Source organism: Dunckerocampus dactyliophorus, chromosome 3 (genome assembly GCF_027744805.1).
Source record: "Dunckerocampus dactyliophorus isolate RoL2022-P2 chromosome 3, RoL_Ddac_1.1, whole genome shotgun sequence".
Taxonomy (NCBI): Eukaryota; Metazoa; Chordata; class Actinopteri; order Syngnathiformes; family Syngnathidae; genus Dunckerocampus; species Dunckerocampus dactyliophorus.
In genome coordinates this window covers 4335260-4352121 of record NC_072821.1, presented here as the reverse complement: position 1 = coordinate 4352121, position 16862 = coordinate 4335260, and the positions used below count along the sequence as shown (strand labels likewise).

Here is a 16862-nt window from a genome sequence, read left to right as displayed (position 1 = left end):
AGCAGCACCTGCTCCTCACAAGCACATCTCACCTCCCACCTGCTGACGACGGAGACTTTGCCCGCTCATAACTTGGGTTGTGGCTTTTCGGCCTCCCATTTCCATGACCACTTAACCCCTTGACGCGGCCTTTTAAGTGAAGGTCTGGTATGTGTCTGCCAGCTTGCGACTGGCAGCCAAGGCTTTGTGCCATTACCTTAAGTAACACACAAACCCCTGTCTGCCAAGAGGGGGGTAAAGGGGACCACTTCACATTGCTGGACTGGAGTTTTCCTTTAATTGAAAGCAGTTTTTTTGTGTCTGCCTTTGGGAACATTAGCAAAGAATATACTAGAAATATACTATACAATAATAGGAAATGCAAATAAATATTTCTGGCCTTGATGCATTTCCCCTTTTTTTTGTACTAATGCCACACTTAAAAAAATATCTGTAAGCAGAGGCCAGGGCGAAAAAACTCAAAAAGTTGTGATGTTGTAATGTTATTAACATTTTTTTTGACAAATCCATACAATTGGTCTAATTTTCACAAATGTCAAAATGCCAAATGCCTTTTTTTTACATTTCAGGCGTTACCCTTTTAATATGACCACTTTATGCTTGAGGTTCTACAACTATTATTTAAAAATGAAGAAAGTTGTAATGTAACATTGGAAAAAAAAGTCATTTTTGAGAAGATCATATCACAACAATGAAGTTACTGTTTTAATATTTCAAAATTCCCGCATAAATACACACACACACTCTTAAAAATGTCAACTTTTGTCAAGTTGATGCTGAATATTACAACTTTTCTTTGGTTACGGCTTCATTTATGCGACTTCATTCATGTGGTATTATTGTATTTGTATTTGTACTTTATTTATCCCACAGCGGGGAAATTCACTTGTTACAGCAGCAAGCAAGATATGCAAGTAAAGAATACAGTGTAAAGAATACATATTGACTACAACATGGTTCAAGTGGTGCAAGTGTTGTAGAGCCTGACAGCGGTTGGTATGAAGGACCTGCGGAACCTCTCCTTCTTACACCGTGGGTGTAACAGTCTGCTGCTGAAGGAGCTGCTAAGGGAACCCACAGTGTCATGTAGCGGGTGAGAGGTGTTGTCCATGATGGATGTCAGCTTAGCCAACATCCTTCTCTCCCCCACTTCCTCCACGGAGTCCAGAGGACCGTCCAGGACAGAGCTCGCTCTCCTGATCAGCCTATTGATCCTGCTCCTGTCCCTCTCCAGCAGCCCACAGCATAGAAGATGGCTGAGGCCACCACAGAGTCATAAAAGGTCCGTAAAAGAGTCCTGCACACACCAAAGGACCTCAGTCTCCTCAGCAGGTGGAGGCGACTCTGGCCCTTCTTGTAGCCCTACTACGGCTACTCTTGGAAAATTCCCAAATAAGTTGTAATGCTATACTAAAAAATTAAATAAATCTGGTCTTTTGGGGAGAAAAAAAAATGAATATGGCAGTAAAGTTGATCAAGTGAATTTTGAAATTGTCACGCAAATGCACAAACATTTGTAAAACCACGCATTTTTAAGAATTTTAATGTATTCTTTTTAAATGTCTTGTCTAAAATGTGATGTTATTCTGATAGTTTTGTGACTTCATTCTAGTAAAAAAACAAAACAAAAAACTCATAATATTACAACCACAAATGTTTTGAGTGTGACCCAAATCCATGCATTGGTACACTGGTAACCCTATGCTCATAGAGAGGGTTAAAAGGGCTAAGACTGTTTTGGCTCTGTCTCTCAGAGAGTGTTATCTGCTTCCTGTCTGTCTGCACCTTTCTAACCCCCCCCACCTCCCAATACCGCCACCACTGCTGCTACCACCACCCTCACCCCCACTGCTCACCCCCAGATCACTGGCACAGAAACACCCCACCCAGTTGTCCATTTCCTTAGCTCTGTCATTCCATCCTCATCCAAAAGCAGGCCAGGTGAAAATCTCCAAGAACCGGCGTCGGCCAACAGACTGTCTCGGACACGCCTTATTGGTTCATTAAAGAAGCCCCCCGCTTGCCTCCTGCCACCCAGAAAGACACGCACAAATGATCATATGCAAGCCCATGTGCGCTGACACATTGGCCCTCTTGACAGGTTACAGAGCTGCAAAGCCAGCCAGGCAAGCGAAGTCTTCCCCATCAGCAAGGGTCAATGGTCTTATCTTTAACATGTCTGAACCGCACATATGTGTGTGTGCGTGTGTGTGTGTGTGTGTTCACTCCACTTGATAGTCTCCCACCCATTCATGTCCATTCATGTTTAACTGTTTCTATGCTGTAAACACCAGATTTATGATGTCATACAACCACTAAATGCTTCATAGGTTTGATAGAAAAGCTACCGGGTCAACCTTGTACCCATGTCGAAGTGTCTTGGAATTTAGCGAAAGACTGTTTCTCTGGATAACATAAATTCCAAGAGCTTTAGTTGTACTAAGTCAATATTGATAGCGTTAATACATCACATTTGTTTTGCCTAACTTCTCAAATATGTGGCTCATCATACTGCTTTGTCGTCCTGTGTTCAGGGTTAGGTGTTGGGAACCTTTTTTGGCTAAGAGAGCCATGAAAGCCACATTTTTTAAAATGTATTTCCGTGAGAGCCATATCATATTTTTTACCATTGAATCCAACTAAATGCGTGCACTTTTAGCCAGACCAACAATTTTAGACTATCTTAAGTCTCTGCATTTATTCTTTTTAATAATATTGTTTTACAGAAGCTAATCAATAAATAAAATACTTTTAACCATTAATGCGACTTCTGGTGCTGCATTGTTTTGCTGATGGCTTTATAGTCTGGTTGATACGTGGTGAGGTTAAGCTTCATGCAGGCGTTGAGGCTTCCATGCGTTAAGCGTGATGGTAGGTTGCTCTTGATGTATTTTAGATGTGAGGAGGACTGCTCACAAGCATACATAGAGCCAAACATGGTCAATACGGCACTATCCAAACGCCGCAGCGTGTGTTGTGTGACAGGAAGTGCATTCCAAGTTTTGGCAATCAGCTGGTCTGGTGGTTGAAGTCTTATCATTTTGGTCCACTTATTTGCTCGCCAGCTACTGCTTTCTGTCGTGCAAGTCCTTCCAAATCTTCATTCGGGGATGTTGCTCAGGCAACGATAAAGTTGACCACCCGAATGTGTCGAAATGCAGCTTTAAATTTGACCGTTTCATCGATGACACTATTAACTGTGCAAAACCACCACCGCCAAACCTGCTGTCTCCATGAAGGTGAATCTCTGCATCCATTCCTGCTGAAATGTACGGTACTCCTCATCTTTCTTTCTTTTCGCCATCTTCTCGTCAAAAGCGTTTGCGCTAGCTGCAGATTTGGCTTGGCGGGACATTTACTGAATGACCACTCAATGACCCTGTAGACTACCGCGTTATCCAATTATAATGGTGGTTTGGCTTCCGACTCGGAAACTATCAGAAGGACAGTTGGCATCCGCATTGTGGTAGAACATGGATAGACGGGTTAAAGTACATTATAATGTTTTATATTTTCAACGTTTTATTCATTTTGCTAACGTTTTACTTTAAAATGTCAGCAAAAACAAAAAAGAAAAAAAATATAGTGTTAAATGTGTGAGAGCCAGAGGCAGACATCAAAAGAGGATTATATGGCTCGCCAACCGTAGGTTCCCGACCCCTGTTTTAGGGTTTGATGTTGATGTTTTCCAATCAGGCATCTATTAGAGGCAAGGCTTTTATTGTGAGAAGGAACAAATATTTTTGTAATAATATACAAAAGATCATGTTCATCATGTTTTTTCCCCAAATAAAAATGATGCTTAATGACAATATACAATACAGTGTATACTGATGTAATGTCAAGTAATTAGTGATTTTCTACATACATTTCTTTCTCCTTTTTGAAGTTCCTAATTCTTTTTGGGTCAGTTTTTAGATATGTAGCTTTTCGCACCGCTTTTACTTTCAAGTCCATGACAAATGCCACGTTTGCTCTAAAGGCTGCCATGAACATTGTTTATAACACAAGTCATAGTCATAGTTAGTGGGCAATTACAGCCATCTAGTGGCACTACCTGTTGTTTTGGCTTTTTTAATCTTCATTTTTATCTAACTCCGGCTTCCTTTTGCATTCCAAAAATATGCATGCTAGGTTAATTGGAGACTCTAAATTGTCCATCGGTGGAAGTGTGAATAGTTGTTCAGGGTGTAGCCCGCCTCTCACGCAGAAAGACAGCTGGGATAGGCTCCAGCATACCCGCGACCTTAGTAAGCATGAGCGGCACAGTAAACGGATGGTTGGATGTTTATCTATCTGTGATGGGCCACTTACTGTATTTGTTCATTTAGACGACTGACCTGGCGATTAATTGAGGCATTACGTCCATTAAGGCGGAGGCAACTGTCTGAGAAAATACAGTATATTTTTTTAGCTCCCATTCCATTTACAATTCTAACGCATTGGATTCTCACACACTCATTTTTCCACGAACCGCTGCCTTCTCAGGCCGGGATTCTGCGGGTGCAGGCGTGGCCGTCCTCCAGCTCGGAGCCGTCGGTTCGGATTTGCCTCCGAGTGCGGCGAGACTTCCTGATTTGTGTGACAAACACAAATGCTTTTAAATTCCCAGAGCCCCGACTCCTTACCAGCGCTCATACCTTGTAATGCATTATTCACATCTTTCTCCCGCCCCCCACAACCTAACCCTCTCGCATCACTGGAGGAACAGCCGCACACGACTCGCCAGGCAGGAAATCCATACAGCCTTGACATCTTTGCTTCAAGTGGGCAATTAACAGAAGCGCTAGCCGGATATTTTGTCTCTTGTACTTTAATGCAAGGACATAATGATGTACTTACATGTCAGGATGCATACTGTTAGTTAGGACATCATAAATGCAGGTGGTTTGCTATTATGGTGAGTCAGACTGTACCTCCCTGTGGTGTAGTTAAATACAATAGTTACTGTATAGACGTTATTCAGTATGTGTTAGTGGTTTGCCAACGCATAAAACGCTACCGCAGTTTGTCATAAATGTCTGCTATGGTTACAGCTAATACTGATACCCTTTGCTATGGTTTACATAGTCATGGATGAGCATTTTGCCAAGATGCTACTTTTTATTGCCGTTGTGCGAATGTAACGTAAACCAGTGGTGTCCATGGCCATTTGCGGCCCCACGCTCTTTGTGGCATGGCATGGCATGCACCAGATCATGGAGGAAAACTGGGGCCACACTCAAAATTAAAAATAAAAATAAAGTAACATTTAAACCTTTACAATTAAAGTAAAATTAATAAATGCATAAGACATTGCGAAGTAGTTGACAGTTGTAAATGACATTATTGGGATATTCAGGAGTAATTTAATTGCAATAAAAAACCAAAACAAAACCAAAGTCAACAACTTTAAAAAGTATGTCATTATAGTAATATATATTATATAATATAATATTTGCATATAGTAATTAAGTTATAGTTATATTTGACCTAACTGTCAAGTGTATTGGCCTATATTGTATTTGTATAGCATTTGGATAGTCAGGAACAATTAAATAATATAAATAGAAAATGTAGTATTTGGTATATGCATTTTAAAACAGAAAATTCTGATAATAAAAATATTAAAATAGCGAGGATTGTTTTTTAAGCCTAAAATTACAATTTTAGATTGAAATATTGGAATTCTCAATGTTAACTAAATAAAAACACATTTATTTATTGGCCTCCATTTTATTATACATTTATATACTGTATATATATAATTTAACCACTTTGCTTGATTGGTTTCAATGTGGTTGACAAACAAAACAAAAAATCCTTACATTTTTTGGCATGCTCAGTGGAAAAAGTTTGGACACCCCCAATGTCAGCAGAGCATTCATCATGTACAGTATAGCATTTCCACTGTCACTTTCCTCAAGCTAACACTTTGCTGCAGCTGAGCACACCAGCTCGCCTGCATCTTAACGGTGAGAAACGAGAGCTGTCATGTTGTAATCGTGTAATAACCATGCACGGTGTCACGTTCAGCAATTAATGGAGACGCTGTGACTGGGCTGCGTAAATCCCAGCTAAGTCTGCCGAAGCAGAGTATACAGCCAGTGGAGTAGTAGTAGTAGTAGTGGTAGTAGTAGTAGTAGTAGAAGCGTATGTACTGGTGGCATGTGTTGCTGTATGTGGAAATATTTCAGTGTTTGAGTCGTGGTCGACTCGTCTCACAGTCTACACATTTGTTTGTGGGTGCGTGGGTGACAGAAAACCAGACATTGTAACCATGGCATGCTGTTTGAGAATTTAGTGGACATACTAGCGGAAATTGTATTTATTTTTAGTATACTTTTTACAATTATTTAATTCAATGTAATGACAAATTACATTAGAATGTTTTTAAAGAAATGAAAACCATTGAAAATGTCAATTTGGAGTGCTGGCTTTCATTTTTTTATTTTTATGTGTTCATCAGATGGCACTACTTTTTTCCCATTCAAAGCATGCAGCGAAATGTCTCATCTTTTGTTTTTTGCAAGAGTGCCTTGATACGGAAATCAGTGTGTGATTACAGACTACAAGTTGTGTGTACGTTAAAAAGAAACAACGTGTGCGTTTAGGCTCACAATAACACATTTTGCTCGTCGATAATTGTGCTACAATTTATCGTCAATCAATATTCAACACATTTTTGACACAATTTTTTCATTCATAATTGTCATGACAGGTGTAATTCACATTTGATCCACTAAATGGTGTAGTGTACCTTCTGTTAGCCACATTAGCTTGGCACAGGGGCAGAGTGCATTTAAAAAAATATAAATATATGGCATAAAATGGCTGTCACGATAACAAATTTTGCTGGTAGATAATTGTCCTACAAATGATTGTCAATCGATGTTACTGACATTTTTTAGACCATTTTTTTCATTATTTATATGTGATAATGCGAGTACATTGTATCAAATGCAATAAACTTTCTCAAGACTATTTAACATTATAATTGGAATGTAAAGAGGTTTTAAATACAATACATTAAACAAAAAACACGTATGTGACAATTCGTACTGTCTGTCAAACATTTGTGACATTTTCCGAAATGTTGGCTTTTCAACCATATTGAAAAATTGCATTTCTTTTGCAACGTAGCGAGTGATAATGTCTGTGAGCGCACACCATTTTGCACTGTTTTGTTTGTATTAGCTTTGCTGACAAAACGGCTCAGTAAGCGTTGGCTGTTGGGACGAAGGCTCTGCTGCGCCTCCAGCTGTAGTTTTCTGTTTATTTTCCGGTTGTGAAAACTGAAAAGGATGGTTGTGTTGTGTGTGTGTGTATACAAGTTGGTTGAGTTCTCCTTCTTCGTCACTACTTTTGAACAAATGCGACATATTGCACTCAGCTTTTTTAAAACCGAAATATTCCCATACTGGGGCTGTTGCATTCGCCTTAGAAATCATCGCTTCGGTGCCTTCAATCATGTTAGCATATGCTTTCTCACGAGGCTAATTTGGTGCTAGCACTCTGCGTCCACTCACTAGTAACCCCGCCTCCACAAAGATGCTGAATGAGAGGAGTGCTCACTCTCGCCGTTTATTCCACTATAGAATCAGTGCGCACGGACACATGCAGAGTGAATCCTCTTCACATCCGGTCTTGTGGTACACCTAGACGAGGAAATGGAACAGGCATACGTATATGCACAGGTTTTTTTATAATGTTCGATTAATCGATTTATTGATTATTGTGACAGGTCTAGATGAGTTTAAATTGTTTTTGTTCTTTTTCAAATAAACACTGTATTTATTCTATGTTTACATTTTTCAGGCTGAAGTAATTGACTCAAAGTAAAATAAAAACTGATACAAACAATGGAAAGTCCTTGGTGTCAAATGTGCATTTTAAGGACCTTTTTAGGGCTAACCGTGGCTAACTGCTTGAGAGACAAAGAAAAAAAACAAACCTGACTCACCTACGCCTTGTGTGTCATTTGCTTGTAAGGTTGCATTTGTTATTGATGATGGGTTGGATAGCATTAATTTGTGTAAACACGGTCGAGTGGCATCTGAAAGTGTGAGGGGAGGAGTCAAGGGGGGTCTAGGTGTAGAAGGTAGACAGATGAGGTGAGTTGTACAAGCTGTCACTATTACCAGTGTAGTGCATGTAGCAGTCTGCCATAACCAAACCCTCTGTTTGTTTTCAATTTGTATGGGCCTCACTACTTTCTGACTTTATGAGGTGTGTGGATAACTTGATGCACCTTTCAGGTCCTGTGAAAAGTCCACCAATTCTATGTATTTCATCAAGTTTTAGTCTTGGAGGGTATGGACACCATTGGAAGACAATTCTTTCTTTTCCCTGACAATTGAGGATCAACTTAAGAATTCCCTCTCTATGTAACACGCGTGCCAAAATCTTTGTCGGGCCCCTTTTGAAACTCATCACAATTTCCCTTTCTTCTCGGGGCCCGTCAGTTTACTTACAAAATAGATTTTGTCACCGTTATTGATGTATAATGCATCGACAACCGCCATCTTATTTTCACTCTAATAATGCTGAAATCTTCTCTAATATTAAGTGATTTTTGCATAGATCACTGTGACAGAATGAAAGCGGTACAAAGATGATCAAACGGCGGCGCCTTTCAGGTCACGTCTTCGCCGTCTATCCGTCAAAGCCTCTCCGGTGAGGGTTAGTGAATGAGAGAGAGAGCGAGGCGACTGGAGGGAATTTCTCCCAAACAACGCCAAATCATTCGGTTTTCACAACGCCTCCCCTCCAATCTACCCCCGGAGATGTCAAAAGCCGACGTCTGTCACAGTATCCCATGGCGGCCTCTTGATCCAACGAGGAAGTGGCGCCGCTTGTCTTGTCACCTGTTATCTTTGCCGTGTCTCTGAGTTCTGCATCTGATCACTCACAGCTTTCTTTAAAATACGGCGTGGGAGTATGACACGAGTAGGCTTTGACTTTTGTTCATGTCTATTACAGCTGATGACCTTCGACAGACTGAAGTCTGATTTCCCTTGGAATGATCATTCTATAGACCATCCTAACACTATTTTATTTAGCTACAGGTACAGCATTTCAGCAACCATTTTATTACAGAATATCTTCAAAGGGACAACACTATAGAAATCAAACTTGCTATACAAGCTGTACACTGACTACGCTAAAGTATATTTAACTTTCATTTCTGTAGGATTGTTCCCTGATGATATACTGCTCGTTGAAAAAAGCTTGCTGAAATACAAGGGTCGTATAAGGTGTGTCACGATACACTCACGAGACGAGACGTGTAAAGCACTTGCGTTTCCAATCCTGCCTGGCGCACTGACACTTCCATATTTTGTGTATTATCATTCACAGTTTTAAACAAGAAATATTGCGACGTTTTGATCTTGCGAGATCTGGTGACACCCCTACTCTATAGATATTTTTAACCACTAACAGCTGAAATGTAAACCTAACGCAGGCTATCAAAACGTATTAAAACTGTAAAAAAAATTAATTATGAATAGGGTTGGGCATTGTTTGATTTTGAACGATCGCAGTTCTGATCTGATTCCTCGTTTTGATTCCAGTTCCTAATAGTTGTCGCTTGAGGTGCTTTTAAGAGATGGGTCATACAAGTTTGCGTGGTTTAAATGAGGGTGCTGACCAGAGGTTTTTGATAGTGAGGGAGCGATGTTCGAACCGCAATGTAGCGAGGGATGACTGGAGTATACTTTGCTGCCTCAATGTTGGTGTAAATTATTTTTATGACACCCTTATTTTCTTAGCACAAGTAAACAAGATGTCGTGCAAAGTGTGATGTGTGGGCTGAGAAGGTCTCTTGACTTTTGCTAAAAGAGACGCAATCTGTATCCATAGTTCCCATCCTCAATGTACACCGAACTTCCACGACATCAGCGGGCATCCTGAAACCCTCGGTTACATTGACACGGGACAGACGTCATTCATTTTTTGAGTGCTTAGAGGAAGTCCGATGTACCTTGTCAAAGACAGAGCACTCCGTTATTTCTACACCATGAATCTGGAGGTGTTTAATCATCTTGTTTTGTGCATCTTTTGCATGATATCATTGTGTTGCAAATGTTGTAGGGCAGACAATGCTTCTTTGAATTTTTTTTTAAAGCTAAACTTTTTTAGCTGGATCTTCTTTCGTTGGTGTTTGCGGCTATTCCGTCCGGTCGGTGGATTAAGCATCAAAACTAGGAATCAAAATGAAAAAAATTGAGCGATCCTGGGAGAATTGGAATACTCGAAACTCAATGACCAACCGCAATTAAGACTTCGACTTGTTCTACATACTGTATGTTCTAAGTACGTGTTTGTGTTCAACGTACCTTCCTTTCAGAAATTCTTTGACTTTTGTGTTTTGGTCAAATTTATTAGAAGTCAACTGATCTGTTTGTACCTGCCCTAACCCTAACCTCAACCTCAGCCTCAACCCCAACCCGCCTAATGTTGAACACAATCCATTTCTCTACAATTTGTTTGGATTTCTAAACTGTTCCCATGAAGTGTTTAGGCCATTTTTAATCTGTACCTGAGTAAAAGTCACTATCGTTTAACATCTGCAGGCGATGGTTTCAGTAACATTTTCTCCGGGTACTCCGGTTTCCTCCCACATTCCCAAAACATGCTAGGTTAAAAACATGTTAGGTTAATTGGCAACTCTAAATTGTCCATAGGTATGAATGTTTGAGTGAATGGTTGATTGTCTATATGTGCCCTGCGATTGACTGGCGACCAGTCGAGGGTGTCTCGCCCGAAGTCAGCTGGGATAGGCTCCAGCATACCCGCGACCCTAGTGAGGATAAGCGACATAGAAGATGGATGGATGGGATTAAAATGGGTTATTTCTCCAATACAATTACATGTTACTATGACGAGTGTGGGTTTGTTTGACTGAAAACTTGAAAGTAAAAGTTCATTTTGGGTTTATGAAAGGCTCTCACCCGGGTTGCACTCAGATTGTGGAGTTTAGGAAGCATGGATTTTTGTCAGCAGAGTTTCCAGGAGGGATGGGAGACATCTTTGTCCATGAGTCCCCCATGCGGCTTCTCCTCTCCAGCTTTGGCGCTGACAGGCAGATTAGGTTGGCTGTACAAAACTGTTGTAGGTACAAGCATGCGGCATGTACTTTGGATTAATAGGGAGTGATATATGTGTAAAGACTCCAGCGCCGCCTAAACCCCGGAGAAGTCCCGTGGCGAGCGCGCCAAGAATTAACCGAGCGACATCTGTTACAGGTGCGTATCACTCTACCTGACACCAAAGTAACTCTAAATAGCGGTAATATGCCTTTTAAATTCTGCCATTAAAACTGTTTTTTTGTCTTTTTTTCTGTTTTTGTGGGCGTGTGCATATTCTTGGAAGCAGCTGTCAGCTTGTCAGGCATTTTTCAAGAGTTTTGCACAATATCACATTCCTGAAGTTGTCACATGGAGTCCACAGAGGTAGACGGTGCAAAAAACAGAAAGGGAAGAAAAAAACCCACAGGCATACCAGCGAGCTTAGACACACCACAAATATCCACCCTGAGATATGACACGCAGGCCCCAAGTTGTGAAACATCTCCACTCAGTGATAGCATTGGCTTTCTGTATTTGTCTCTCCTTTTGTTTTTCTTTCCTCCTTGTTTGCTTTCTTTTTTTCCTTCTTCCACCTCTCTCTTCCAGCGTTCCCGCAGATTTCCCTGCTGTCGCGCTCCTCACGATTCCCCGCCCCCACACCGCCCAATCTGTTAGCCCTGTGATACCGGGGCCAGACTTAAAAGGAAGTCTTAAGGACGAGAGCTTATACAGTGTGCCATATTTTGTTAAATAACTATGAGACGCTAGTGCCAATTCATCAGTAATTGTCCCTTCTGGCAGCGTCTGTTTGAAAGTCCTGGTGTGGAAGCCTTAAGCTTGAGATCACTGCAAGTGTTAATCTTCTTATACTTAAGGTATCAGGTTTTTTCTTTTGATGTCGCTAAACATGTTGACTCCTATCTCGGCGCAGAAGGCAATCCAGACATAGCTATGAGCCAGATGGGGGTTTGTCTGTCTTCTTCTTCCAAGAATCTACAGCTTTATGTGCGTGTTCCTCCAACGGTGTTCATTATGCTGCTAAAATAAAGCAACAGCACAACCAGAGGAATGATTAATTCCCCACTAATTGTTCTTTTCTTGACAAGATTTATATGTAATCATCTTACCTGTCATGCTTCCATGACACTGACCCCCCCTCCCCGGACCTGTTGCATCTGTTTTTACAATATGTTGTTCTTTGGGTGTAATGGTACACCACAATGAAGGATCGATACGTACTTCAGTTTTAAGGTCGGTTAATTTTGTGCACAGTGGAGGAACAAAATGCAAAACATAAAACTGCTTAGCTTTTGTGTAAACAGCTGCAACGACTTTTAAAATGAAACATAATCACTGGAAACTGACAACAGGTAATTTTCCAATAAATACAATTCCCAAATAAAAATGCAGTGGAACCCTGGTTTTCATCATTAATTCCGTCCAAAAGGTCTGACGAAAACTGAAGCAATTTTTTTTTTCCTTTGGAAATAGTGTACTTGCAATTAATGCCATTCTAGACGCCCGGAAATACAAACAAAAAAACATATTTTATAGAGAATAATTGTATTTTTACATGCAGAAAGCGAGGAAAAGTACATCTACACGAAAAATGTAATCGCTTTTACTTCATTGAAGACTTGGTGAACACGGCGATTTCAATAGTGTTTCTCACCATCAAACTTCTGGCACCTCCAAATGTCTTTGGCGTCATGGAGGGTTATTTTGCAGCCATACTCAATAAAAGAAAACACACAGACTGTAACGCTCAGAAATACGCGGTGCGTTTGAGCACATCATCAGTCGGGGTTGCACAGTGCTTATTAGGAGGAAGAAAGGAGACATATGGTGTTGTTAATCGTTCAATCAACAAATAGACCACCCCCTCACACACACACAATAAAGGATTCCCTGTCCGGAATCTCTAAAGGAGTTGGGACTACAGGTATATACTATCCATTCTGTGTGGGGATGCTTTGTTTGGGCACTTTATTCCGTGGAATGATACTCGCCACACAGTTTGGCCGTATGATAACCGAGACAGTGTACATGTACGAAAACTGAGACTATTTTTGGGGGGAGGCTAAAAATTTAGTCCGAAACAGAAACCGAGAACCGGGGCATACGGGAATAGAGGTTCCACTAAATAAGATTCGGAATACATCTACGGTTAAACCCCTGCTATTTGCATGATTGAGTAATGGTCGACTCGTGTCATAGTCTAAAAGACAATTCTTTTCAATCAAAGCAATGTGTTTTGCTTTTTATTTAGCTTGATCTTGATTTTACTTCTCATGCTACAATAACAGCTCCCACTTTTTTCCTCACTCTCCTGGTTTTTATGATCGTGTTAAAGTCTGAATTATTTATCACTAAATGAACCCGGGGTTCACTGTATGTTTTAGGTGATGGATTGTTACAGCACAGGTGACCAACTGCACAGGTACCTAGCGATGGAGAATCCGCCCCAGGGACTCAGGTGGACTCGCCAGGAGAACATTCACCCACATCGGGGATGGCCTTAGGTGCTCAGGTGAGCCTCAGTGATCAATCACTGATTCTTTAACGTCAGTGAGCTTCTCCTATCAGTCAGTCAGTCAGTTGCTGGTTGAGGGGAGGGCCTCGGGTGGTGTGTGACGGTGATAGAAGGCTGTGGGATGATCAGGGCGAGCTCCCACTTGTACAACACCACCGAGGCTTCACACAGGTGGAGATTTGTCACGGGCTGCTTGAAGCCCACTTGTGAACTGAATCAAGTGAGCATGTTTAAGCAACGCTGCAACGACCATCTATTACTAGAATGCCGCTAGAGTACAGTGTTATCGGTTGATAGTTACCAAGCTTTTTGTGGACAGAAACGGTGAAAATAAAATCCTGTATTTTTACCTTTATCCAAAGCCTCACCACGTGCCATCTCACGTGTTGTGGATTTTTTTTTTGTTCTCTGTATTGTTTTACTATCAACATGACCTTGTGCAGTGGGTCACACAGCGATGTTTGTTTTATAGACATTTAAGTAAATGGAACTACCTAATAATTATTACCTGTGTTGCACTCCCACTGGGATGTCTCCCCACCGCATTTCCAACCCAAACACAACTCGACGTTGACAACAGCCACAAATACGTCCGCCGTAAATCAGACTAAACGAGCGCAAAACAAGTCAAATAGAGTCATTTAAACCACATCCCGTCCCAAATGCTTTGTGGTGTCATGTCCTCATACGCTTGGGATACTTGTAAACACATGTTTTTCTCTCTTTTGTTCTATCTCAAATTGTAGTTTCAGGTCACTTAAAAGTGTCATTTTGGGAAAAGAACTTGGCCAACATAGAGCGTTTTAACAACAGACAATTTTTACACTTATTACATGAAAAAAAGTGAGGCTTGTTTACGGCCTTTTAAAACATGTTTTCTTGTGTTTTGCTCTTGAGAGAGCAGGAAGGACTGTGCGTGTGCTCCATTGCTATGTGAAGAAAGCGGTTGTGTTTTTTTTTTCTCTAAGGACAAATATTCTAGCTGGCTAGTAATCCACTCTGACATTGTATGTATTCTGTTAAGTCAAAGTGTCGTCTGTGAATGAGACAACATATTGTACTATAGTAACATAGTAATATAGTACTGGGCCCCCCCCCCCGAAAAAAACTGATTCAGCCCAGACTGTTTACTATGTTTACTCACTTACCGGAGGAACTGATAGATTAGATAGATTTGCAGCTTTGAAGCACATTTTTCTTCATATTTCTCAAGCTGCCGCGCCTTCCCTGAAGTCTTCTATACTACAATTAGCACACTATACTATATTCTCTATTATAGTGTATAAATGGGGCTGTTACAGCACCGTATGCGTCAAAACATGCACCACTATGTTTAAATACACTCACCAAGTCGTTTTCAGTTATAAGAAGTTGAAAACCAAAACATAGTCAGACACCTCCAATAAACAAGAAAATGTCTGAATGCCCGCAGGATCTTTTTAAAAGGAAGATTTATGTTGTAACGTAATTGTGTGGCTTTGTGTTTCGAGAAAAGTACAGGTGAGGACTCACCCGAGAGTTGTTTTATCAAATTTTTGGAGGTTGAATGAGGTTGGCTGTCTCGCAAGCCGTGTTTTACTGTAATTTCACGTTTGATTTAGAGGCGTCTGTCTGGCAGCCGGTGCGGTGACTGCGTTCTCGCTGTAATGGAGAATGTGAATGGTGTCAAAACCTTTTGTCACAACTGTGTGTGAGCAAGCACGTACAATTTATATATTTATTTTCAGGTACAGTTAATGTCTCAAAAGTTGTACAATTTGGATTTGGACCAGTATTTCCAGGGGAAAAAAAGCCTTCCACATGGAATGAGAGAACTTTTTTTCCACTACGTCATGTTGGACTCTTCATCCATGGCTGACTTAATGCAGGTAATGTCTCGTCAGTGTAACATTACTGACGCCTAGTAATGACCAGAATACTACATGTGACTTACTGTACATTCCAATATTTTTTCAAGTAATAGCAGGCCATAGTCAACCATGAAACAGTGATCATTTAGTTAATCCATTTTTTAATAACGCCGATAGCGCGAGGGAGCTTTGTTGGAACCGTGATGTAGCGAGGGGCGACTGTATACAGTAGCGTTTCACTTATTTTTACTCTTATACCGTATGTATGGCTTTATGCTGATAATTATCCCTTATTTTCTATGGGAAACATTTATTTGAAAATACAATCAAACCTAGCATCCCGAAACACATTCAACCTCGGGTTCAACCTTTAGTTTCCACTGTAATCTTGTTAGGCATCATTTGGATCAACTTGATCTGCCTTGCTTTATAAATTTGCCAACATAATTGCTAATTTGAAGCTGTGGAAACTTCAGACCACAACTCCTTTTTTTCCCAAAGCTGTAAAATGTGTTTCTGTACACGTAATGGCCGCAGGACCCCCTAAGCCAACGGAGGTCTAAGCGAGCCGGACCAAAGCTCATTACATTATTTGCCGGGATGACGCGTGGTGGGTAGGCTGGCATCAGTCACAGCCACGAGCTCGCCCCGGGGTCACGCCAAAGCTGGCACTTTAGAGACAGTGCTCACATCATCCAGTTAATGATGGAATTACAGCACTGACTCACCATGTAGCTACATGTAAGCACCGGGAGGACGGCAATAGATTATAGTCTGAAGGGAGGGGTGGGGAAAAAAGTGCTTCCCGGGAAACGCAGCTGTCAGTAAGGAAGAAAGATGGAGAGAACCAAAGAAAGGTGGAGGAGGACATAAACTCCCCGAGAATGAAGGCTTAGATTATCCTAATTATGGCTCTCTTTAAAACGCTCAATACTGTAATTATCATTGAGTCATACTGGATGTCCATGCAGTTGAAGGGGCTGTTTAAAGGGACATGTCATCATTGTCTGTCTGTGGCAGGGGGGGACGGATAAGATATACGGACTGTCCTTTAAAACAGGCACAGTCAATAAACAAGAGTAATGGATTATGTCTGTCTGTGGTCTGTTGTTTTCTCCATTTGTTACTCCTCATGAGTACATGTGGATGTGCTTAAATGTTTATACGCTTGTATGACCGTGCAGCGTGGGTGTATCGTGTCTGTGTGTGTGTTTGCTGCCTTAATAGCAAGATGTTGTAAGTGTGAGCACTAGCCACCATTGGCCTCTGTGTTGTGGTCACTCTGTATAAATGCTGTGGTTGCTCTGTTTTTTTACTTGGCTCTTCAAAAAAAAAAAAAAAAAAAGGTCCATATTTTTAATGACAACTTTGAAGGGGAAAAATCCATTCAGCAGCAGGGTGCTGTATTTATAACAGGACAAAACTGGG

At 41.0% G+C, this 16862-nt stretch overlaps 1 long non-coding RNA gene across 2 annotated transcripts in view; it reads left to right on the top strand.

Moving 5' to 3' along the window:
* The window catches only part of LOC129178819 (uncharacterized), a 117057-nt gene extending 103219 nt beyond the window's left edge, over positions 1–13838 (top strand). For both annotated transcript variants that reach the window (XR_008569851.1, XR_008569850.1), the window contains exon 6: positions 13454–13838. This is a non-coding gene — a long non-coding RNA (uncharacterized LOC129178819). The remainder of the gene's footprint in view (positions 1–13453) is intronic.
* The last annotated feature ends 3024 nt before the right edge of the window (positions 13839–16862 follow it).